The sequence below is a fragment of the Chiloscyllium punctatum genome, chromosome 3 (assembly GCF_047496795.1).
Source record: "Chiloscyllium punctatum isolate Juve2018m chromosome 3, sChiPun1.3, whole genome shotgun sequence".
Lineage (NCBI taxonomy): Eukaryota > Metazoa > Chordata > Chondrichthyes > Orectolobiformes > Hemiscylliidae > Chiloscyllium > Chiloscyllium punctatum.
In genome coordinates this window covers 26,047,185-26,069,847 of record NC_092741.1, presented here as the reverse complement: position 1 = coordinate 26,069,847, position 22,663 = coordinate 26,047,185, and the positions used below count along the sequence as shown (strand labels likewise).

General features: G+C 51.9%; 12 non-coding genes and 2 pseudogenes across 12 annotated transcripts; all 14 read left to right on the top strand.

Moving 5' to 3' along the window:
• Nucleotides 1-1,172: 1,172 nt before the first annotated feature.
• Nucleotides 1,173-1,291, top strand: LOC140475809 (5S ribosomal RNA). Its single transcript, XR_011960296.1, has one exon. It is a non-coding gene; the product is annotated as a 5S ribosomal RNA (ribosomal RNA).
• Nucleotides 1,292-2,807: 1,516 nt separating this feature from the next.
• Nucleotides 2,808-2,926, top strand: LOC140473487 (5S ribosomal RNA). The gene has a single exon (XR_011958365.1). It is a non-coding gene; the product is annotated as a 5S ribosomal RNA (ribosomal RNA).
• A 1,515-nt stretch (nt 2,927-4,441) lies between these two features.
• LOC140475735 (5S ribosomal RNA) lies at nt 4,442-4,560 on the top strand. Its single transcript, XR_011960226.1, has one exon. It is a non-coding gene; the product is annotated as a 5S ribosomal RNA (ribosomal RNA).
• Nucleotides 4,561-6,075: 1,515 nt separating this feature from the next.
• Nucleotides 6,076-6,194, top strand: LOC140469271 (5S ribosomal RNA). Its single transcript, XR_011956046.1, has one exon. It is a non-coding gene; the product is annotated as a 5S ribosomal RNA (ribosomal RNA).
• Nucleotides 6,195-7,709: 1,515 nt separating this feature from the next.
• Nucleotides 7,710-7,818, top strand: LOC140472797 (5S ribosomal RNA; annotated as a pseudogene).
• A 1,511-nt stretch (nt 7,819-9,329) lies between these two features.
• LOC140468005 (5S ribosomal RNA) lies at nt 9,330-9,448 on the top strand. Its single transcript, XR_011955563.1, has one exon. It is a non-coding gene; the product is annotated as a 5S ribosomal RNA (ribosomal RNA).
• Nucleotides 9,449-10,975: 1,527 nt separating this feature from the next.
• On the top strand, nt 10,976-11,094 carry LOC140473479 (5S ribosomal RNA). The gene has a single exon (XR_011958363.1). It is a non-coding gene; the product is annotated as a 5S ribosomal RNA (ribosomal RNA).
• A 1,519-nt stretch (nt 11,095-12,613) lies between these two features.
• LOC140473468 (5S ribosomal RNA) lies at nt 12,614-12,732 on the top strand. Its single transcript, XR_011958360.1, has one exon. It is a non-coding gene; the product is annotated as a 5S ribosomal RNA (ribosomal RNA).
• A 1,515-nt stretch (nt 12,733-14,247) lies between these two features.
• Nucleotides 14,248-14,366, top strand: LOC140475729 (5S ribosomal RNA). Its single transcript, XR_011960221.1, has one exon. It is a non-coding gene; the product is annotated as a 5S ribosomal RNA (ribosomal RNA).
• A 1,515-nt stretch (nt 14,367-15,881) lies between these two features.
• LOC140469883 (5S ribosomal RNA) lies at nt 15,882-16,000 on the top strand. Its single transcript, XR_011956238.1, has one exon. It is a non-coding gene; the product is annotated as a 5S ribosomal RNA (ribosomal RNA).
• A 1,515-nt stretch (nt 16,001-17,515) lies between these two features.
• LOC140468654 (5S ribosomal RNA) lies at nt 17,516-17,634 on the top strand. Its single transcript, XR_011955794.1, has one exon. It is a non-coding gene; the product is annotated as a 5S ribosomal RNA (ribosomal RNA).
• Nucleotides 17,635-19,149: 1,515 nt separating this feature from the next.
• Nucleotides 19,150-19,268, top strand: LOC140473458 (5S ribosomal RNA). The gene has a single exon (XR_011958359.1). It is a non-coding gene; the product is annotated as a 5S ribosomal RNA (ribosomal RNA).
• A 1,515-nt stretch (nt 19,269-20,783) lies between these two features.
• Nucleotides 20,784-20,902, top strand: LOC140473449 (5S ribosomal RNA). The gene has a single exon (XR_011958353.1). It is a non-coding gene; the product is annotated as a 5S ribosomal RNA (ribosomal RNA).
• Nucleotides 20,903-22,417: 1,515 nt separating this feature from the next.
• On the top strand, nt 22,418-22,526 carry LOC140472649 (5S ribosomal RNA; annotated as a pseudogene).
• The last annotated feature ends 137 nt before the right edge of the window (nt 22,527-22,663 follow it).

The window sequence follows — 22,663 nt, the reverse complement described above, 5'->3', positions numbered from 1 at the left end:
GAGAGCTCTGTCCAACTCTTTCTTCAATGAATCCAGAGACTGGGCCTCCACTGCCCTCTGGGGCAGAGCATTCCACACAGCCACCACTCTCTGGGTGAAGACGTTTCTCCTCATCTCTGTCCTAAACGGTCTACCCCGTATTTTTAAGCTGTGTCCTCTGTTTCGGCACTCACGTTTCCTGCCGCCAGAGTGTCCAATCCTTTGATAATCTTATATGTCTCAACCAGATCCCCTCTCAGTCTTCTAAACTCAAGGGTACACGAGCCCAGTCGCTCCAGTCTTTCAGTGTAAGGTAATCCCGCCATTCCAGGAATTGACCTCGTCAACCTATGCTGCACTCCCTCAATAGCCGGAATGTCTCTCCTCAAATTTGGAGACCAGAACTGCACACAGTACTCCAGGTGTGGTCTCACCAGGGCCCTGTACACCTGCAGAAGAACCTCTTTGCTTCTGTACTCGATCCCTCTTGTTATGAAGGCCAGCATGCTATTAGCCTTCTTCACTACCTGCTGTACCTGCATGCTTACCTTCATTGAGTGGTGTACAAGAACCCCCAGATCTCTCGGTACTGTCCCTTGACCGAAATTGATTCCATTTAGGTAGTAATCTGCCTTCGTGTTCTTGCCACCAAAGTGGATAAGCATCCATTTATCCACATTAAAGTGCATCTGCCATGCATCTGACCACTCACCTAACTTGTCCAGGTCACCCGGTAATCTCCTAACATCCTCATCACATTTCACCCTGCCACCCAGCTCAGTATCATCAGCAAATTTGCTAATGTTATTGCTAATAGCATCTTCTATATCATGAACATATATTGTAAAAAGCTGCGGTCCCAGTACTGATCCCTGCGGTACCCCACTGGTCACTGCCTGCCATTCCGAAATGGAGGCGTGGAGGAGTGTGGAAGGATGAGAGAATGCAGGCTGCAGCCCTATGAAGCAGGGGGAGGTCTTGCAGTCGGCCTGTGTGGGGATGTGGGAGACGACAGGAGCCTGGTGGGCAAGGGCTAGCTGGAGGGAGGGAGGGAGGGAGGGAAGCACGCACGGAGGAGGAAGAGCAAAGAGAAAAGAGAGAAAAAAAAAACAAAGGGGATCAAGAGAAAGAGCAGCAAAGAAAATGTGGCTGGCCAGCACGCCTTGAAGTGGGGAGAAAAGGCAGGGGCCGCTGCCTACGGCCATACTAGTCTGAAATCGCCCGATCTCGTCTGATCTCGGAAGCTAAGCAGACTCAGGCCTGGTTAGTACTTGGATGGGAGACCGCCTGGGAATACCAGGTGCAGTAGGCTTTTTCCGCCAGCAGGGGCTGCTCAAGTCACCCCTCTGCACTCGTGTTGGGCCACGCACGCAATGCAGCGACAGGTTATTTTTGCTGCCGCTGCAGGCAGGAGACAGGGAGGGGAGGAGAGCGGAGCGCTGCCAAAATCAGCAAGAAAGAGGGAAAGAAAGGGATTGGGGCTGCACGCTGTCTGCGGCTGGCAGTCAGGAAAGGAGGGCAATAGACAATAGGTGCAGGAGTTGGCCATTCTGCCCTTGGAGCCTGCACCACCATTCAATATGATCATGGCTGATCATCCTTAATCAGTATCCTGTTCCTGCCTTATCTCCATAAGCCTTGATTCCACTATCCTTGAGAGCTCTGTCCAACTCTTTCTTCAATGAATCCAGAGACTGGGCCTCCACTGCCCTCTGGGGCAGAGCATTCCACACAGCCACCACTCTCTGGGTGAAGACGTTTCTCCTCATCTCTGTCCTAAACCGTCTACCCCGTATTTTTAAGCTGTGTCCTCTGTTTCGGCACTCACGTTTCCTGCCGCCAGAGTGTCCAATCCTTTGATAATCTTATATGTCTCAACCAGATCCCCTCTCAGTCTTCTAAACTCAAGGGTACACGAGCCCAGTCGCTCCAGTCTTTCAGTGTAAGGTAATCCCGCCATTCCAGGAATTGACCTCGTCAACCTACGCTGCACTCCCTCAATAGCCGGAATGTCTCTCCTCAAATTTGGAGACCAGAACTGCACACAGTACTCCAGGTGTGGTCTCACCAGGGCCCTGTACACCTGCAGAAGAACCTCTTTGCTTCTGTACTCGATCCCTCTTGTTATGAAGGCCAGCATGCTATTAGCCTTCTTCACTACCTGCTGTACCTGCATGCTTACCTTCATTGAGTGGTGTACAAGAACCCCCAGATCTCTCGGTACTGTCCCTTGACCGAAATTGATTCCATTTAGGTAGTAATCTGCCTTCGTGTTCTTGCCACCAAAGTGGATAAGCATCCATTTATCCACATTAAAGTGCATCTGCCATGCATCTGACCACTCACCTAACTTGTCCAGGTCACCCGGTAATCTCCTAACATCCTCATCACATTTCACCCTGCCACCCAGCTCAGTATCATCAGCAAATTTGCTAATGTTATTGCTAATAGCATCTTCTATATCATGAACATATATTGTAAAAAGCTGCGGTCCCAGTACTGATCCCTGCGGTACCCCACTGGTCACTGCCTGCCATTCCGAAATGGAGGCGTGGAGGAGTGTGGAAGGATGAGAGAATGCAGGCTGCAGCCCTATGAAGCAGGGGGAGGTCTTGCAGTCGGCCTGTGTGGGGATGTGGGAGACGACAGGAGCCTGGTGGGCAAGGGCTAGCTGGAGGGAGGGAGGGAGGGAGGGAAGCACGCACGGAGGAGGAAGAGCAAAGAGAAAAGAGAGAAAAAAAAAACAAAGGGGATCAAGAGAAAGAGCAGCATAGAAAATGTGGCTGGCCAGCACGCCTTGAAGTGGGGAGAAAAGGCAGGGGGCCAGCGCCTACGGCCATACTAGTCTGAAAACGCCCGATCTCGTCTGATCTCGGAAGCTAAGCAGACTCAGGCCTGGTTAGTACTTGGATGGGAGACCGCCTGGGAATACCAGGTGCAGTAGGCTTTTTCCGCCAGCAGGGGCTGCTCAAGTCACCCCTCTGCACTCGTGTTGGGCCACGCACGCAATGCAGCGACAGGTTATTTTTGCTGCCGCTGCAGGCAGGAGACAGGGAGGGGAGGAGAGCGGAGCGCTGCCAAAATCAGCAAGAAAGAGGGAAAGAAAGGGATTGGGGCTGCACGCTGTCTGCGGCTGGCAGTCAGGAAAGGAGGGCAATAGACAATAGGTGCAGGAGTTGGCCATTCTGCCCTTGGAGCCTGCACCACCATTCAATATGATCATGGCTGATCATCCTTAATCAGTATCCTGTTCCTGCCTTATCTCCATAAGCCTTGATTCCACTATCCTTGAGAGCTCTGTCCAACTCTTTCTTCAATGAATCCAGAGACTGGGCCTCCACTGCCCTCTGGGGCAGAGCATTCCACACAGCCACCACTCTCTGGGTGAAGACGTTTCTCCTCATCTCTGTCCTAAACGGTCTACCCCGTATTTTTAAGCTGTGTCCTCTGTTTCGGCACTCACGTTTCCTGCCGCCAGAGTGTCCAATCCTTTGATAATCTTATATGTCTCAACCAGATCCCCTCTCAGTCTTCTAAACTCAAGGGTACACGAGCCCAGTCGCTCCAGTCTTTCAGTGTAAGGTAATCCCGCCATTCCAGGAATTGACCTCGTCAACCTACGCTGCACTCCCTCAATAGCCGGAATGTCTCTCCTCAAATTTGGAGACCAGAACTGCACACAGTACTCCAGGTGTGGTCTCACCAGGGCCCTGTACACCTGCAGAAGAACCTCTTTGCTTCTGTACTCGATCCCTCTTGTTATGAAGGCCAGCATGCTATTAGCCTTCTTCACTACCTGCTGTACCTGCATGCTTACCTTCATTGAGTGGTGTACAAGAACCCCCAGATCTCTCGGTACTGTCCCTTGACCGAAATTGATTCCATTTAGGTAGTAATCTGCCTTCGTGTTCTTGCCACCAAAGTGGATAAGCATCCATTTATCCACATTAAAGTGCATCTGCCATGCATCTGACCACTCACCTAACTTGTCCAGGTCACCCGGTAATCTCCTAACATCCTCATCACATTTCACCCTGCCACCCAGCTCAGTATCATCAGCAAATTTGCTAATGTTATTGCTAATAGCATCTTCTATATCATGAACATATATTGTAAAAAGCTGCGGTCCCAGTACTGATCCCTGCGGTACCCCACTGGTCACTGCCTGCCATTCCGAAATGGAGGCGTGGAGGAGTGTGGAAGGATGAGAGAATGCAGGCTGCAGCCCTATGAAGCAGGGGGAGGTCTTGCAGTCGGCCTGTGTGGGGATGGGGGAGACGACAGGAGCCTGGTGGGCAAGGGCTAGCTGGAGGGAGGGAGGGAGGGAGGGAAGCACGCACGGAGGAGGAAGAGCAAAGAGAAAAGAGAGAAAAAAAAACCAAAGGGGATCAAGAGAAAGAGCAGCAAAGAAAATGTGGCTGGCCAGCACGCCTTGAAGTGGGGAGAAAAGGCAGGGGCCAGCGCCTACGGCCATACTTGTCTGAAAACGCCCGATCTCGTCTGATCTCGGAAGCTAAGCAGACTCAGGCCTGGTTAGTACTTGGATGGGAGACCGCCTGGGAATACCAGGTGCAGTAGGCTTTTTCCGCCAGCAGGGGCTGCTCAAGTCACCCCTCTGCACTCGTGTTGGGCCACGCACGCAATGCAGCGACAGGTTATTTTTGCTGCCGCTGCAGGCAGGAGACAGGGAGGGGAGGAGAGCGGAGCGCTGCCAAAATCAGCAAGAAAGAGGGAAAGAAAGGGATTGGGGCTGCACGCTGTCTGCGGCTGGCAGTCAGGAAAGGAGGGCAATAGACAATAGGTGCAGGAGTTGGCCATTCTGCCCTTGGAGCCTGCACCACCATTCAATATGATCATGGCTGATCATCCTTAATCAGTATCCTGTTCCTGCCTTATCTCCATAAGCCTTGATTCCACTATCCTTGAGAGCTCTGTCCAACTCTTTCTTCAATGAATCCAGAGACTGGGCCTCCACTGCCCTCTGGGGCAGAGCATTCCACACAGCCACCACTCTCTGGGTGAAGACGTTTCTCCTCATCTCTGTCCTAAACGGTCTACCCCGTATTTTTAAGCTGTGTCCTCTGTTTCGGCACTCACGTTTCCTGCCGCCAGAGTGTCCAATCCTTTGATAATCTTATATGTCTCAACCAGATCCCCTCTCAGTCTTCTAAACTCAAGGGTACACGAGCCCAGTCGCTCCAGTCTTTCAGTGTAAGGTAATCCCGCCATTCCAGGAATTGACCTCATCAACCTACTCTCCACTCCCTCAATAGCCGGAATGTCTCTCCTCAAATTTGGAGACCAGAACTGCACACAGTACTCCAGGTGTGGTCTCACCAGGGCCCTGTACACCTGCAGAAGAACCTCTTTGCTTCTGTACTCGATCCCTCTTGTTATGAAGGCCAGCATGCTATTAGCCTTCTTCACTACCTGCTGTACCTGCATGCTTACCTTCATTGAGTGGTGTACAAGAACCCCCAGATCTCTCGGTACTGTCCCTTGACCGAAATTGATTCCATTTAGGTAGTAATCTGCCTTCGTGTTCTTGCCACCAAAGTGGATAAGCATCCATTTATCCACATTAAAGTGCATCTGCCATGCATCTGACCACTCACCTAACTTGTCCAGGTCACCCGGTAATCTCCTAACATCCTCATCACATTTCACCCTGCCACCCAGCTCAGTATCATCAGCAAATTTGCTAATGTTATTGCTAATAGCATCTTCTATATCATGAACATATATTGTAAAAAGCTGCGGTCCCAGTACTGATCCCTGCGGTACCCCACAGGTCACTGCCTGCCATTCCGAAATGGAGGCGTGGAGGAGTGTGGAAGGATGAGAGAATGCAGGCTGCAGCCCTATGAAGCAGGGGGAGGTCTTGCAGTCGGCCTGTGTGGGGATGTGGGAGACGACAGGAGCCTGGTGGGCAAGGGCTAGTTGGAGGGAGGGAGGGAGGGAGGGAAGCACGCACGGAGGAGGAAGAGCAAAGAGAAAAGAGAGAAAAAAAAACCAAAGGGGATCAAGAGAAAGAGCAGCAAAGAAAATGTGGCTGGCCAGCACGCCTTGAAGTGGGGAGAAAAGGCAGGGGCCAGTGCCTACGGCCATACTAGTCTGAAAACGCCTGATCTCGTCTGATCTCGGAAGCTAAGCAGACTCAGGCCTGGTTAGTACTTGGATGGAAGACCGCCTGGGAATACCAGGTGCAGTAGGCTTTTTCCGCCAGCAGGGGCTGCTCAAGTCACCCCTCTGCACTCGTGTTGGGCCACGCACGCAATGCAGCGACAGGTTATTTTTGCTGCCGCTGCAGGCAGGAGACAGGGAGGGGAGGAGAGCGGAGCGCTGCCAAAATCAGCAAGAAAGAGGGAAAGAAAGGGATTGGGGCTGCACGCTGTCTGCGGCTGGCAGTCAGGAAAGGAGGGCAATAGACAATAGGTGCAGGAGTTGGCCATTCTGCCCTTGGAGCCTGCACCACCATTCAATATGATCATGGCTGATCATCCTTAATCAGTATCCTGTTCCTGCCTTATCTCCATAAGCCTTGATTCCACTATCCTTGAGAGCTCTGTCCAACTCTTTCTTCAATGAATCCAGAGACTGGGCCTCCACTGCCCTCTGGGGCAGAGCATTCCACACAGCCACCACTCTCTGGGTGAAGACGTTTCTCCTCATCTCTGTCCTAAACGGTCTACCCCGTATTTTTAAGCTGTGTCCTCTGTTTCGGCACTCACGTTTCCTGCCGCCAGAGTGTCCAATCCTTTGATAATCTTATATGTCTCAACCAGATCCCCTCTCAGTCTTCTAAACTCAAGGGTACACGAGCCCAGTCGCTCCAGTCTTTCAGTGTAAGGTAATCCCGCCATTCCAGGAATTGACCTCGTCAACCTACGCTGCACTCCCTCAATAGCCGGAATGTCTCTCCTCAAATTTGGAGACCAGAACTGCACACAGTACTCCAGGTGTGGTCTCACCAGGGCCCTGTACACCTGCAGAAGAACCTCTTTGCTTCTGTACTCGATCCCTCTTGTTATGAAGGCCAGCATGCTATTAGCCTTCTTCACTACCTGCTGTACCTGCATGCTTACCTTCATTGAGTGGTGTACAAGAACCCCCAGATCTCTCGGTACTGTCCCTTGACCGAAATTGATTCCATTTAGGTAGTAATCTGCCTTCGTGTTCTTGCCACCAAAGTGGATAAGCATCCATTTATCCACATTAAAGTGCATCTGCCATGCATCTGACCACTCACCTAACTTGTCCAGGTCACCCGGTAATCTCCTAACATCCTCATCACATTTCACCCTGCCACCCAGCTCAGTATCATCAGCAAATTTGCTAATGTTATTGCTAATAGCATCTTCTATATCATGAACATATATTGTAAAAAGCTGCGGTCCCAGTACTGATCCCTGCGGTACCCCACAGGTCACTGCCTGCCATTCCGAAATGGAGGCGTGGAGGAGTGTGGAAGGATGAGAGAATGCAGGCTGCAGCCCTATGAAGCAGGGGGAGGTCTTGCAGTTGGCCTGTGTGGGGATGTGGGAGACGACAGGAGCCTGGTGGGCAAGGGCTAGCTGGAGGGAGGGAGGGAGGGAGGGAAGCACACACGGAGGAGGAAGAGCAAAGAGAAAAGAGAGAAAAAAAAAACAAAGGGGATCAAGAGAAAGAGCAGCAAAGAAAATGTGGCTGGCCAGCACGCCTTGAAGTGGGGAGAAAAGGCAGGGGCCAGCGCCTACGGCCGTACTAGTCTGAAAACGTCTGATCTCGGAAGCTAAGCAAACTCAGGCCTAGTTAGTACTTGGATGGGAGACCGCCTGGGAATACCAGGTGCAGTAGGCTTTTTCCGCCAGCAGGGGCTGCTCAAGTCACCCCTCTGCACTCGTGTTGGGCCACGCACGCAATGCAGCGACAGGTTATTTTTGCTGCCGCTGCAGGCAGGAGACAGGGAGGGGAGGAGAGCGGAGCGCTGCCAAAATCAGCAAGAAAGAGGGAAAGAAAGGGATTGGGGCTGCACGCTGTCTGCGGCTGGCAGTCAGGAAAGGAGGGCAATAGACAATAGGTGCAGGAGTTGGCCATTCTGCCCTTGGAGCCTGCACCACCATTCAATATGATCATGGCTGATCATCCTTAATCAGTATCCTGTTCCTGCCTTATCTCCATAAGCCTTGATTCCACTATCCTTGAGAGCTCTGTCCAACTCTTTCTTCAATGAATCCAGAGACTGGGCCTCCACTGCCCTCTGGGGCAGAGCATTCCACACAGCCACCACTCTCTGGGTGAAGACGTTTCTCCTCATCTCTGTCCTAAACCGTCTACCCCGTATTTTTAAGCTGTGTCCTCTGTTTCGGCACTCACGTTTCCTGCCGCCAGAGTGTCCAATCCTTTGATAATCTTATATGTCTCAACCAGATCCCCTCTCAGTCTTCTAAACTCAAGGGTACACGAGCCCAGTCGCTCCAGTCTTTCAGTGTAAGGTAATCCCGCCATTCCAGGAATTGACCTCGTCAACCTACGCTGCACTCCCTCAATAGCCGGAATGTCTCTCCTCAAATTTGGAGACCAGAACTGCACACAGTACTCCAGGTGTGGTCTCACCAGGGCCCTGTACACCTGCAGAAGAACCTCTTTGCTTCTGTACTCGATCCCTCTTGTTATGAAGGCCAGCATGCTATTAGCCTTCTTCACTACCTGCTGTACCTGCATGCTTACCTTCATTGAGTGGTGTACAAGAACCCCCAGATCTCTCGGTACTGTCCCTTGACCGAAATTGATTCCATTTAGGTAGTAATCTGCCTTCCTGTTCTTGCCACCAAAGTGGATAAGCATCCATTTATCCACATTAAAGTGCATCTGCCATGCATCTGACCACTCACCTAACTTGTCCAGGTCACCCGGTAATCTCCTAACATCCTCATCACATTTCACCCTGCCACCCAGCTCAGTATCATCAGCAAATTTGCTAATGTTATTGCTAATAGCATCTTCTATATCATGAACATATATTGTAAAAAGCTGCGGTCCCAGTACTGATCCCTGCGGTACCCCACTGGTCACTGCCTGCCATTCCGAAATGGAGGCGTGGAGGAGTGTGGAAGGATGAGAGAATGCAGGCTGCAACCCTATGAAGCAGGGGGAGGTCTTGCAGTCGGCCTGTGTGGGGATGGGGGAGACGACAGGAGCCTGGTGGGCAAGGGCTAGCTGGAGGGAGGGAGGGAGGGAAGCACGCACGGAGGAGGAAGAGCAAAGAGAAAAGAGAGAAAAAAAAAACAAAGGGGATCAAGAGAAAGAGCAGCAAAGAAAATGTGGCTGGCCAGCACGCCTTGAAGTGGGGAGAAAAGGCAGGGGCCAGCGCCTACGGCCATACTAGTCTGAAAACGCCCGATCTCGTCTGATCTCGGAAGCTAAGCAGACTCAGGCCTGGTTAGTACTTGGATGGGAGACCGCCTGGGAATACCAGGTGCAGTAGACTTTTTCCGCCAGCAGGGGCTGCTCAAGTCACCCCTCTGCACTCGTGTTGGGCCACGCACGCAATGCAGCGACAGGTTATTTTTGCTGCCGCTGCAGGCAGGAGACAGGGAGGGGAGGAGAGCGGAGCGCTGCCAAAATCAGCAAGAAAGAGGGAAAGAAAGGGATTGGGGCTGCACGCTGTCTGCGGCTGGCAGTCAGGAAAGGAGGGCAATAGACAATAGGTGCAGGAGTTGGCCATTCTGCCCTTGGAGCCTGCACCACCATTCAATATGATCATGGCTGATCATCCTTAATCAGTATCCTGTTCCTGCCTTATCTCCATAAGCCTTGATTCCACTATCCTTGAGAGCTCTGTCCAACTCTTTCTTCAATGAATCCAGAGACTGGGCCTCCACTGCCCTCTGGGGCAGAGCATTCCACACAGCCACCACTCTCTGGGTGAAGACGTTTCTCCTCATCTCTGTCCTAAACGGTCTACCCCGTATTTTTAAGCTGTGTCCTCTGTTTCGGCACTCACGTTTCCTGCCGCCAGAGTGTCCAATCCTTTGATAATCTTATATGTCTCAACCAGATCCCCTCTCAGTCTTCTAAACTCAAGGGTACACGAGCCCAGTCGCTCCAGTCTTTCAGTGTAAGGTAATCCCGCCATTCCAGGAATTGACCTCGTCAACCTACGCTGCACTCCCTCAATAGCCGGAATGTCTCTCCTCAAATTTGGAGACCAGAACTGCACACAGTACTCCAGGTGTGGTCTCACCAGGGCCCTGTACACCTGCAGAAGAACCTCTTTGCTTCTGTACTCGATCCCTCTTGTTATGAAGGCCAGCATGCTATTAGCCTTCTTCACTACCTGCTGTACCTGCATGCTTACCTTCATTGAGTGGTGTACAAGAACCCCCAGATCTCTCGGTACTGTCCCTTGACCGAAATTGATTCCATTTAGGTAGTAATCTGCCTTCGTGTTCTTGCCACCAAAGTGGATAAGCATCCATTTATCCACATTAAAGTGCATCTGCCATGCATCTGACCACTCACCTAACTTGTCCAGGTCACCCGGTAATCTCCTAACATCCTCATCACATTTCACCCTGCCACCCAGCTCAGTATCATCAGCAAATTTGCTAATGTTATTGCTAATAGCATCTTCTATATCATGAACATATATTGTAAAAAGCTGCGGTCCCAGTACTGATCCCTGCGGTACCCCACTGGTCACTGCCTGCCATTCCGAAATGGAGGCGTGGAGGAGTGTGGAAGGATGAGAGAATGCAGGCTGCAGCCCTATGAAGCAGGGGGAGGTCTTGCAGTCGGCCTGTGTGGGGATGTGGGAGACGACAGGAGCCTGGTGGGCAAGGGCTAGCTGGAGGGAGGGAGGGAGGGAGGGAGGGAGGGAGGGAAGCACGCACGGAGGAGGAAGAGCAAAGAGAAAAGAGAGAAAAAAAAACCAAAGGGGATCAAGAGAAAGAGCAGCAAAGAAAATGTGGCTGGCCAGCACGCCTTGAAGTGGGGAGAAAAGGCAGGGGCCAGCGCCTACGGCCATACTAGTCTGAAAACGCCCGATCTCGTCTGATCTCGGAAGCTAAGCAGACTCAGGCCTGGTTAGTACTTGGATGGGAGACCGCCTGGGAATACCAGGTGCAGTAGGCTTTTTCCGCCAGCAGGGGCTGCTCAAGTCACCCCTCTGCACTCGTGTTGGGCCACGCACGCAATGCAGCGACAGGTTATTTTTGCTGCCGCTGCAGGCAGGAGACAGGGAGGGGAGGAGAGCGGAGCGCTGCCAAAATCAGCAAGAAAGAGGGAAAGAAAGGGATTGGGGCTGCACGCTGTCTGCGGCTGGCAGTCAGGAAAGGAGGGCAATAGACAATAGGTGCAGGAGTTGGCCATTCTGCCCTTGGAGCCTGCACCACCATTCAATATGATCATGGCTGATCATCCTTAATCAGTATCCTGTTCCTGCCTTATCTCCATAAGCCTTGATTCCACTATCCTTGAGAGCTCTGTCCAACTCTTTCTTCAATGAATCCAGAGACTGGGCCTCCACTGCCCTCTGGGGCAGAGCATTCCACACAGCCACCACTCTCTGGGTGAAGACGTTTCTCCTCATCTCTGTCCTAAACGGTCTACCCCGTATTTTTAAGCTGTGTCCTCTGTTTCGGCACTCACGTTTCCTGCCGCCAGAGTGTCCAATCCTTTGATAATCTTATATGTCTCAACCAGATCCCCTCTCAGTCTTCTAAACTCAAGGGTACACGAGCCCAGTCGCTCCAGTCTTTCAGTGTAAGGTAATCCCGCCATTCCAGGAATTGACCTCGTCAACCTACGCTGCACTCCCTCAATAGCCGGAATGTCTCTCCTCAAATTTGGAGACCAGAACTGCACACAGTACTCCAGGTGTGGTCTCACCAGGGCCCTGTACACCTGCAGAAGAACCTCTTTGCTTCTGTACTCGATCCCTCTTGTTATGAAGGCCAGCATGCTATTAGCCTTCTTCACAACCTGCTGTACCTGCATGCTTACCTTCATTGAGTGGTGTACAAGAACCCCCAGATCTCTCGGTACTGTCCCTTGACCGAAATTGATTCCATTTAGGTAGTAATCTGCCTTCGTGTTCTTGCCACCAAAGTGGATAAGCATCCATTTATCCACATTAAAGTGCATCTGCCATGCATCTGACCACTCACCTAACTTGTCCAGGTCACCCGGTAATCTCCTAACATCCTCATCACATTTCACCCTGCCACCCAGCTCAGTATCATCAGCAAATTTGCTAATGTTATTGCTAATAGCATCTTCTATATCATGAACATATATTGTAAAAAGCTGCGGTCCCAGTACTGATCCCTGCGGTACCCCACTGGTCACTGCCTGCCATTCCGAAATGGAGGCGTGGAGGAGTGTGGAAGGATGAGAGAATGCAGGCTGCAGCCCTATGAAGCAGGGGGAGGTCTTGCAGTCGGCCTGTGTGGGGATGTGGGAGACGACAGGAGCCTGGTGGGCAAGGGCTAGCTGGAGGGAGGGAGGGAGGGAGGGAGGGAAGCACGCACGGAGGAGGAAGAGCAAAGAGAAAAGAGAGAAAAAAAAACCAAAGGGGATCAAGAGAAAGAGCAGCAAAGAAAATGTGGCTGGCCAGCACGCCTTGAAGTGGGGAGAAAAGGCAGGGGCCAGCGCCTACGGCCATACTAGTCTGAAAACGCCCGATCTCGTCTGATCTCGGAAGCTAAGCAGACTCAGGCCTGGTTAGTACTTGGATGGGAGACCGCCTGGGAATACCAGGTGCAGTAGGCTTTTTCCGCCAGCAGGGGCTGCTCAAGTCACCCCTCTGCACTCGTGTTGGGCCACGCACGCAATGCAGCGACAGGTTATTTTTGCTGCCGCTGCAGGCAGGAGACAGGGAGGGGAGGAGAGCGGAGCGCTGCCAAAATCAGCAAGAAAGAGGGAAAGAAAGGGATTGGGGCTGCACGCTGTCTGCGGCTGGCAGTCAGGAAAGGAGGGCAATAGACAATAGGTGCAGGAGTTGGCCATTCTGCCCTTGGAGCCTGCACCACCATTCAATATGATCATGGCTGATCATCCTTAATCAGTATCCTGTTCCTGCCTTATCTCCATAAGCCTTGATTCCACTATCCTTGAGAGCTCTGTCCAACTCTTTCTTCAATGAATCCAGAGACTGGGCCTCCACTGCCCTCTGGGGCAGAGCATTCCACACAGCCACCACTCTCTGGGTGAAGACGTTTCTCCTCATCTCTGTCCTAAACGGTCTACCCCGTATTTTTAAGCTGTGTCCTCTGTTTCGGCACTCACGTTTCCTGCCGCCAGAGTGTCCAATCCTTTGATAATCTTATATGTCTCAACCAGATCCCCTCTCAGTCTTCTAAACTCAAGGGTACACGAGCCCAGTCGCTCCAGTCTTTCAGTGTAAGGTAATCCCGCCATTCCAGGAATTGACCTCGTCAACCTACGCTGCACTCCCTCAATAGCCGGAATGTCTCTCCTCAAATTTGGAGACCAGAACTGCACACAGTACTCCAGGTGTGGTCTCACCAGGGCCCTGTACACCTGCAGAAGAACCTCTTTGCTTCTGTACTCGATCCCTCTTGTTATGAAGGCCAGCATGCTATTAGCCTTCTTCACTACCTGCTGTACCTGCATGCTTACCTTCATTGAGTGGTGTACAAGAACCCCCAGATCTCTCGGTACTGTCCCTTGACCGAAATTGATTCCATTTAGGTAGTAATCTGCCTTCGTGTTCTTGCCACCAAAGTGGATAAGCATCCATTTATCCACATTAAAGTGCATCTGCCATGCATCTGACCACTCACCTAACTTGTCCAGGTCACCCGGTAATCTCCTAACATCCTCATCACATTTCACCCTGCCACCCAGCTCAGTATCATCAGCAAATTTGCGAATGTTATTGCTAATAGCATCTTCTATATCATGAACATATATTGTAAAAAGCTGCGGTCCCAGTACTGATCCCTGCGGTACCCCACTGGTCACTGCCTGCCATTCCGAAATGGAGGCGTGGAGGAGTGTGGAAGGATGAGAGAATGCAGGCTGCAGCCCTATGAAGCAGGGGGAGGTCTTGCAGTCGGCCTGTGTGGGGATGTGGGAGACGACAGGAGCCTGGTGGGCAAGGGCTAGCTGGAGGGAGGGAGGGAGGGAGGGAAGCACGCACGGAGGAGGAAGAGCAAAGAGAAAAGAGAGAAAAAAAAACCAAAGGGGATCAAGAGAAAGAGCAGCAAAGAAAATGTGGCTGGCCAGCACGCCTTGAAGTGGGGAGAAAAGGCAGGGGCCAGCGCCTATGGCCATACTAGTCTGAAAGCGCCCGATCTCGTCTGATCTCGGAAGCTAAGCAGACTCAGGCCTGGTTAGTACTTGGATGGGAGACCGCCTGGGAATACCAGGTGCAGTAGGCTTTTTCCGCCAGCAGGGGCTGCTCAAGTCACCCCTCTGCACTCGTGTTGGGCCACGCACGCAATGCAGCGACAGGTTATTTTTGCTGCCGCTGCAGGCAGGAGACAGGGAGGGGAGGAGAGCGGAGCGCTGCCAAAATCAGCAAGAAAGAGGGAAAGAAAGGGATTGGGGCTGCACGCTGTCTGCGGCTGGCAGTCAGGAAAGGAGGGCAATAGACAATAGGTGCAGGAGTTGGCCATTCTGCCCTTGGAGCCTGCACCACCATTCAATATGATCATGGCTGATCATCCTTAATCAGTATCCTGTTCCTGCCTTATCTCCATAAGCCTTGATTCCACTATCCTTGAGAGCTCTGTCCAACTCTTTCTTCAATGAATCCAGAGACTGGGCCTCCACTGCCCTCTGGGGCAGAGCATTCCACACAGCCACCACTCTCTGGGTGAAGACGTTTCTCCTCATCTCTGTCCTAAACGGTCTACCCCGTATTTTTAAGCTGTGTCCTCTGTTTCGGCACTCACGTTTCCTGCCGCCAGAGTGTCCAATCCTTTGATAATCTTATATGTCTCAACCAGATCCCCTCTCAGTCTTCTAAACTCAAGGGTACACGAGCCCAGTCGCTCCAGTCTTTCAGTGTAAGGTAATCCCGCCATTCCAGGAATTGACCTCGTCAACCTACGCTGCACTCCCTCAATAGCCGGAATGTCTCTCCTCAAATTTGGAGACCAGAACTGCACACAGTACTCCAGGTGTGGTCTCACCAGGGCCCTGTACACCTGCAGAAGAACCTCTTTGCTTCTGTACTCGATCCCTCTTGTTATGAAGGCCAGCATGCTATTAGCCTTCTTCACTACCTGCTGTACCTGCATGCTTACCTTCATTGAGTGGTGTACAAGAACCCCCAGATCTCTCGGTACTGTCCCTTGACCGAAATTGATTCCATTTAGGTAGTAATCTGCCTTCCTGTTCTTGCCACCAAAGTGGATAAGCATCCATTTATCCACATTAAAGTGCATCTGCCATGCATCTGACCACTCACCTAACTTGTCCAGGTCACCCGGTAATCTCCTAACATCCTCATCACATTTCACCCTGCCACCCAGCTCAGTATCATCAGCAAATTTGCTAATGTTATTGCTAATAGCATCTTCTATATCATGAACATATATTGTAAAAAGCTGCGGTCCCAGTACTGATCCCTGCGGTACCCCACTGGTCACTGCCTGCCATTCCGAAATGGAGGCGTGGAGGAGTGTGGAAGGATGAGAGAATGCAGGCTGCAGCCCTATGAAGCAGGGGGAGGTCTTGCAGTCGGCCTGTGTGGGGATGTGGGAGACGACAGGAGCCTGGTGGGCAAGGGCTAGCTGGAGGGAGGGAGGGAGGGAGGGAAGCACGCACGGAGGAGGAAGAGCAAAGAGAAAAGAGAGAAAAAAAAACCAAAGGGGATCAAGAGAAAGAGCAGCAAAGAAAATGTGGCTGGCCAGCACGCCTTGAAGTGGGGAGAAAAGGCAGGGGACAGCGCCTACGGCCGTACTAGTCTGAAAACGCCCGATCTTGTCTGATCTCGGAAGCTAAGCAGACTCAGGCCTGGTTAGTACTTGGATGGGAGACCGCCTGGGAATACCAGGTGCAGTAGGCTTTTTCCGCCAGCAGGGGCTGCTCAAGTCACCCCTCTGCACTCGTGTTGGGCCACGCACGCAATGCAGCGACAGGTTATTTTTGCTGCCGCTGCAGGCAGGAGACAGGGAGGGGAGGAGAGCGGAGCGCTGCCAAAATCAGCAAGAAAGAGGGAAAGAAAGGGATTGGGGCTGCACGCTGTCTGCGGCTGGCAGTCAGGAAAGGAGGGCAATAGACAATAGGTGCAGGAGTTGGCCATTCTGCCCTTGGAGCCTGCACCACCATTCAATATGATCATGGCTGATCATCCTTAATCAGTATCCTGTTCCTGCCTTATCTCCATAAGCCTTGATTCCACTATCCTTGAGAGCTCTGTCCAACTCTTTCTTCAATGAATCCAGAGACTGGGCCTCCACTGCCCTCTGGGGCAGAGCATTCCACACAGCCACCACTCTCTGGGTGAAGACGTTTCTCCTCATCTCTGTCCTAAACGGTCTACCCCGTATTTTTAAGCTGTGTCCTCTGTTTCGGCACTCACGTTTCCTGCCGCCAGAGTGTCCAATCCTTTGATAATCTTATATGTCTCAACCAGATCCCCTCTCAGTCTTCTAAACTCAAGGGTACACAAGCCCAGTCGCTCCAGTCTTTCAGTGTAAGGTAATCCCGCCATTCCAGGAATTGACCTCGTCAACCTACGCTGCACTCCCTCAATAGCCGGAATGTCTCTCCTCAAATTTGGAGACCAGAACTGCACACAGTACTCCAGGTGTGGTCTCACCAGGGCCCTGTACACCTGCAGAAGAACCTCTTTGCTTCTGTACTCGATCCCTCTTGTTATGAAGGCCAGCATGCTATTAGCCTTCTTCACTACCTGCTGTACCTGCATGCTTACCTTCATTGAGTGGTGTACAAGAACCCCCAGATCTCTCGGTACTGTCCCTTGACCGAAATTGATTCCATTTAGGTAGTAATCTGCCTTCGTGTTCTTGCCACCAAAGTGGATAAGCATCCATTTATCCACATTAAAGTGCATCTGCCATGCATCTGACCACTCACCTAACTTGTCCAGGTCACCCGGTAATCTCCTAACATCCTCATCACATTTCACCCTGCCACCCAGCTCAGTATCATCAGCAAATTTGCTAATGTTATTGCTAATAGCATCTTCTATATCATGAACATATATTGTAAAAAGCTGCGGTCCCAGTACTGATCCCTGCGGTACCCCACTGGTCACTGCCTGCCATTCCGAAATGGAGGCGTGGAGGAGTGTGGAAGGATGAGAGAATGCAGGCTGCAGCCCTATGAAGCAGGGGGAGGTCTTGCAGTCGGCCTGTGTGGGGATGTGGGAGACGACAGGAGCCTGGTGGGCAAGGGCTAGCTGGAGGGAGGGAGGGAGGGAGGGAAGCACGCACGGAGGAGGAAGAGCAAAGAGAAAAGAGAGAAAAAAAAACCAAAGGGGATCAAGAGAAAGAGCAGCAAAGAAAATGTGGCTGGCCAGCACGCCTTGAAGTGGGGAGAAAAGGCAGGGGCCAGCGCCTACGGCCATACTAGTCTGAAAACGCCCGATCTTGTCTGATCTCGGAAGCTAAGCAGACTCAGGCCTGGTTAGTACTTGGATGGGAGACCGCCTGGGAATACCAGGTGCAGTAGGCTTTTTCCGCCAGCAGGGGCTGCTCAAGTCACCCCTCTGCACTCGTGTTGGGCCACGCACGCAATGCAGCGACAGGTTATTTTTGCTGCCGCTGCAGGCAGGAGACAGGGAGGGGAGGAGAGCGGAGCGCTGCCAAAATCAGCAAGAAAGAGGGAAAGAAAGGGATTGGGGCTGCACGCTGTCTGCGGCTGGCAGTCAGGAAAGGAGGGCAATAGACAATAGGTGCAGGAGTTGGCCATTCTGCCCTTGGAGCCTGCACCACCATTCAATATGATCATGGCTGATCATCCTTAATCAGTATCCTGTTCCTGCCTTATCTCCATAAGCCTTGATTCCACTATCCTTGAGAGCTCTGTCCAACTCTTTCTTCAATGAATCCAGAGACTGGGCCTCCACTGCCCTCTGGGGCAGAGCATTCCACACAGCCACCACTCTCTGGGTGAAGACGTTTCTCCTCATCTCTGTCCTAAACGGTCTACCCCGTATTTTTAAGCTGTGTCCTCTGTTTCGGCACTCACGTTTCCTGCCGCCAGAGTGTCCAATCCTTTGATAATCTTATATGTCTCAACCAGATCCCCTCTCAGTCTTCTAAACTCAAGGGTACACGAGCCCAGTCGCTCCAGTCTTTCAGTGTAAGGTAATCCCGCCATTCCAGGAATTGACCTCGTCAACCTACGCTGCACTCCCTCAATAGCCGGAATGTCTCTCCTCAAATTTGGAGACCAGAACTGCACACAGTACTCCAGGTGTGGTCTCACCAGGGCCCTGTACACCTGCAGAAGAACCTCTTTGCTTCTGTACTCGATCCCTCTTGTTATGAAGGCCAGCATGCTATTAGCCTTCTTCACTACCTGCTGTACCTGCATGCTTACCTTCATTGAGTGGTGTACAAGAACCCCCAGATCTCTCGGTACTGTCCCTTGACCGAAATTGATTCCATTTAGGTAGTAATCTGCCTTCCTGTTCTTGCCACCAAAGTGGATAAGCATCCATTTATCCACATTAAAGTGCATCTGCCATGCATCTGACCACTCACCTAACTTGTCCAGGTCACCCGGTAATCTCCTAACATCCTCATCACATTTCACCCTGCCACCCAGCTCAGTATCATCAGCAAATTTGCGAATGTTATTGCTAATAGCATCTTCTATATCATGAACATATATTGTAAAAAGCTGCGGTCCCAGTACTGATCCCTGCGGTACCCCACTGGTCACTGCCTGCCATTCCGAAATGGAGGCGTGGAGGAGTGTGGAAGGATGAGAGAATGCAGGCTGCAGCCCTATGAAGCAGGGGGAGGTCTTGCAGTCGGCCTGTGTGGGGATGTGGGAGACAACAGGAGCCTGGTGGGCAAGGGCTAGCTGGAGGGAGGGAGGGAGGGAAGTGAGCACGCACGGAGGAGGAAGAGCAAAGAGAAAAGAGAGAAAAAAAAAACAAAGGGGATCAAGAGAAAGAGCAGCAAAGAAAATGTGGCTGGCCAGCACGCCTTGAAGTGGGGAGGAAAGGCAGGGGCCAGCGCCTACGGCCATACTAGTCTGAAAACGCCCGATCTCGTCTGATCTCGGAAGCTAAGCAGACTCAGGCCTGGTTAGTACTTGGATGGGAGACCGCCTGGGAATACCAGGTGCAGTAGGCTTTTTCCGCCAGCAGGGGCTGCTCAAGTCACCCCTCTGCACTCGTGTTGGGCCACGCACGCAATGCAGCGACAGGTTATTTTTGCTGCCGCTGCAGGCAGGAGACAGGGAGGGGAGGAGAGCGGAGCGCTGCCAAAATCAGCAAGAAAGAGGGAAAGAAAGGGATTGGGGCTGCACGCTGTCTGCGGCTGGCAGTCAGGAAAGGAGGGCAATAGACAATAGGTGCAGGAGTTGGCCATTCTGCCCTTGGAGCCTGCACCACCATTCAATATGATCATGGCTGATCATCCTTAATCAGTATCCTGTTCCTGCCTTATCTCCATAAGCCTTGATTCCACTATCCTTGAGAGCTCTGTCCAACTCTTTCTTCAATGAATCCAGAGACTGGGCCTCCACTGCCCTCTGGGGCAGAGCATTCCACACAGCCACCACTCTCTGGGTGAAGACGTTTCTCCTCATCTCTGTCCTAAACGGTCTACCCCGTATTTTTAAGCTGTGTCCTCTGTTTCGGCACTCACGTTTCCTGCCGCCAGAGTGTCCAATCCTTTGATAATCTTATATGTCTCAACCAGATCCCCTCTCAGTCTTCTAAACTCAAGGGTACACGAGCCCAGTCGCTCCAGTCTTTCAGTGTAAGGTAATCCCGCCATTCCAGGAATTGACCTCGTCAACCTACGCTGCACTCCCTCAATAGCCGGAATGTCTCTCCTCAAATTTGGAGACCAGAACTGCACACAGTACTCCAGGTGTGGTCTCACCAGGGCCCTGTACACCTGCAGAAGAACCTCTTTGCTTCTGTACTCGATCCCTCTTGTTATGAAGGCCAGCATGCTATTAGCCTTCTTCACTACCTGCTGTACCTGCATGCTTACCTTCATTGAGTGGTGTACAAGAACCCCCAGATCTCTCGGTACTGTCCCTTGACCGAAATTGATTCCATTTAGGTAGTAATCTGCCTTCCTGTTCTTGCCACCAAAGTGGATAAGCATCCATTTATCCACATTAAAGTGCATCTGCCATGCATCTGACCACTCACCTAACTTGTCCAGGTCACCCGGTAATCTCCTAACATCCTCATCACATTTCACCCTGCCACCCAGCTCAGTATCATCAGCAAATTTGCGAATGTTATTGCTAATAGCATCTTCTATATCATGAACATATATTGTAAAAAGCTGCGGTCCCAGTACTGATCCCTGCGGTACCCCACTGGTCACTGCCTGCCATTCCGAAATGGAGGCGTGGAGGAGTGTGGAAGGATGAGAGAATGCAGGCTGCAGCCCTATGAAGCAGGGGGAGGTCTTGCAGTCGGCCTGTGTGGGGATGTGGGAGACGACAGGAGCCTGGTGGGCAAGGGCTAGCTGGAGGGAGGGAGGGAGGGAGGGAAGCACGCACGGAGGAGGAAGAGCAAAGAGAAAAGAGAGAAAAAAAAACCAAAGGGGATCAAGAGAAAGAGCAGCAAAGAAAATGTGGCTGGCCAGCACGCCTTGAAGTGGGGAGAAAAGGCAGGGGCCAGCGCCTACGGCCATACTAGTCTGAAAACGCCCGATCTCGTCTGATCTCGGAAGCTAAGCAGACTCAGGCCTGGTTAGTACTTGGATGGGAGACCGCCTGGGAATACCAGGTGCAGTAGGCTTTTTCCGCCAGCAGGGGCTGCTCAAGTCACCCCTCTGCACTCGTGTTGGGCCACGCACGCAATGCAGCGACAGGTTATTTTTGCTGCCGCTGCAGGCAGGAGACAGGGAGGGGAGGAGAGCGGAGCGCTGCCAAAATCAGCAAGAAAGAGGGAAAGAAAGGGATTGGGGCTGCACGCTGTCTGCGGCTGGCAGTCAGGAAAGGAGGGCAATAGACAATAGGTGCAGGAGTTGGCCATTCTGCCCTTGGAGCCTGCACCACCATTCAATATGATCATGGCTGATCATCCTTAATCAGTATCCTGTTCCTGCCTTATCTCCATAAGCCTTGATTCCACTATCCTTGAGAGCTCTGTCCAACTCTTTCTTCAATGAATCCAGAGACTGGGCCTCCACTGCCCTCTGGGGCAGAGCATTCCACACAGCCACCACTCTCTGGGTGAAGACGTTTCTCCTCATCTCTGTCCTAAACGGTCTACCCCGTATTTTTAAGCTGTGTCCTCTGTTTCGGCACTCACGTTTCCTGCCGCCAGAGTGTCCAATCCTTTGATAATCTTATATGTCTCAACCAGATCCCCTCTCAGTCTTCTAAACTCAAGGGTACACGAGCCCAGTCGCTCCAGTCTTTCAGTGTAAGGTAATCCCGCCATTCCAGGAATTGACCTCGTCAACCTACGCTGCACTCCCTCAATAGCCGGAATGTCTCTCCTCAAATTTGGAGACCAGAACTGCACACAGTACTCCAGGTGTGGTCTCACCAGGGCCCTGTACACCTGCAGAAGAACCTCTTTGCTTCTGTACTCGATCCCTCTTGTTATGAAGGCCAGCATGCTATTAGCCTTCTTCACTACCTGCTGTACCTGCATGCTTACCTTCATTGAGTGGTGTACAAGAACCCCCAGATCTCTCGGTACTGTCCCTTGACCGAAATTGATTCCATTTAGGTAGTAATCTGCCTTCCTGTTCTTGCCACCAAAGTGGATAAGCATCCATTTATCCACATTAAAGTGCATCTGCCATGCATCTGACCACTCACCTAACTTGTCCAGGTCACCCGGTAATCTCCTAACATCCTCATCACATTTCACCCTGCCACCCAGCTCAGTATCATCAGCAAATTTGCGAATGTTATTGCTAATAGCATCTTCTATATCATGAACATATATTGTAAAAAGCTGCGGTCCCAGTACTGATCCCTGCGGTACCCCACTGGTCACTGCCTGCCATTCCGAAATGGAGGCGTGGAGGAGTGTGGAAGGATGAGAGAATGCAGGCTGCAGCCCTATGAAGCAGGGGGAGGTCTTGCAGTCGGCCTGTGTGGGGATGTGGGAGACGACAGGAGCCTGGTGGGCAAGGGCTAGCTGGAGGGAGGGAGGGAGGGAGGGAAGCACGCACGGAGGAGGAAGAGCAAAGAGAAAAGAGAGAAAAAAAAACCAAAGGGGATCAAGAGAAAGAGCAGCAAAGAAAATGTGGCTGGCCAGCACGCCTTGAAGTGGGGAGAAAAGGCAGGGGCCAGCGCCTATGGCCATGCTAGTCTGAAAACGTCTGATCTCGGAAGCTAAGCAGACTCAGGCCTGGTTAGTACTTGGATGGGAGACCGCCTGGGAATACCAGGTGCAGTAGGCTTTTTCCGCCAGCAGGGGCTGCTCAAGTCACCCCTCTGCACTCGTGTTGGGCCACGCACGCAATGCAGCGACAGGTTATTTTTGCTGCCGCTGCAGGCAGGAGACAGGGAGGGGAGGAGAGCGGAGCGCTGCCAAAAT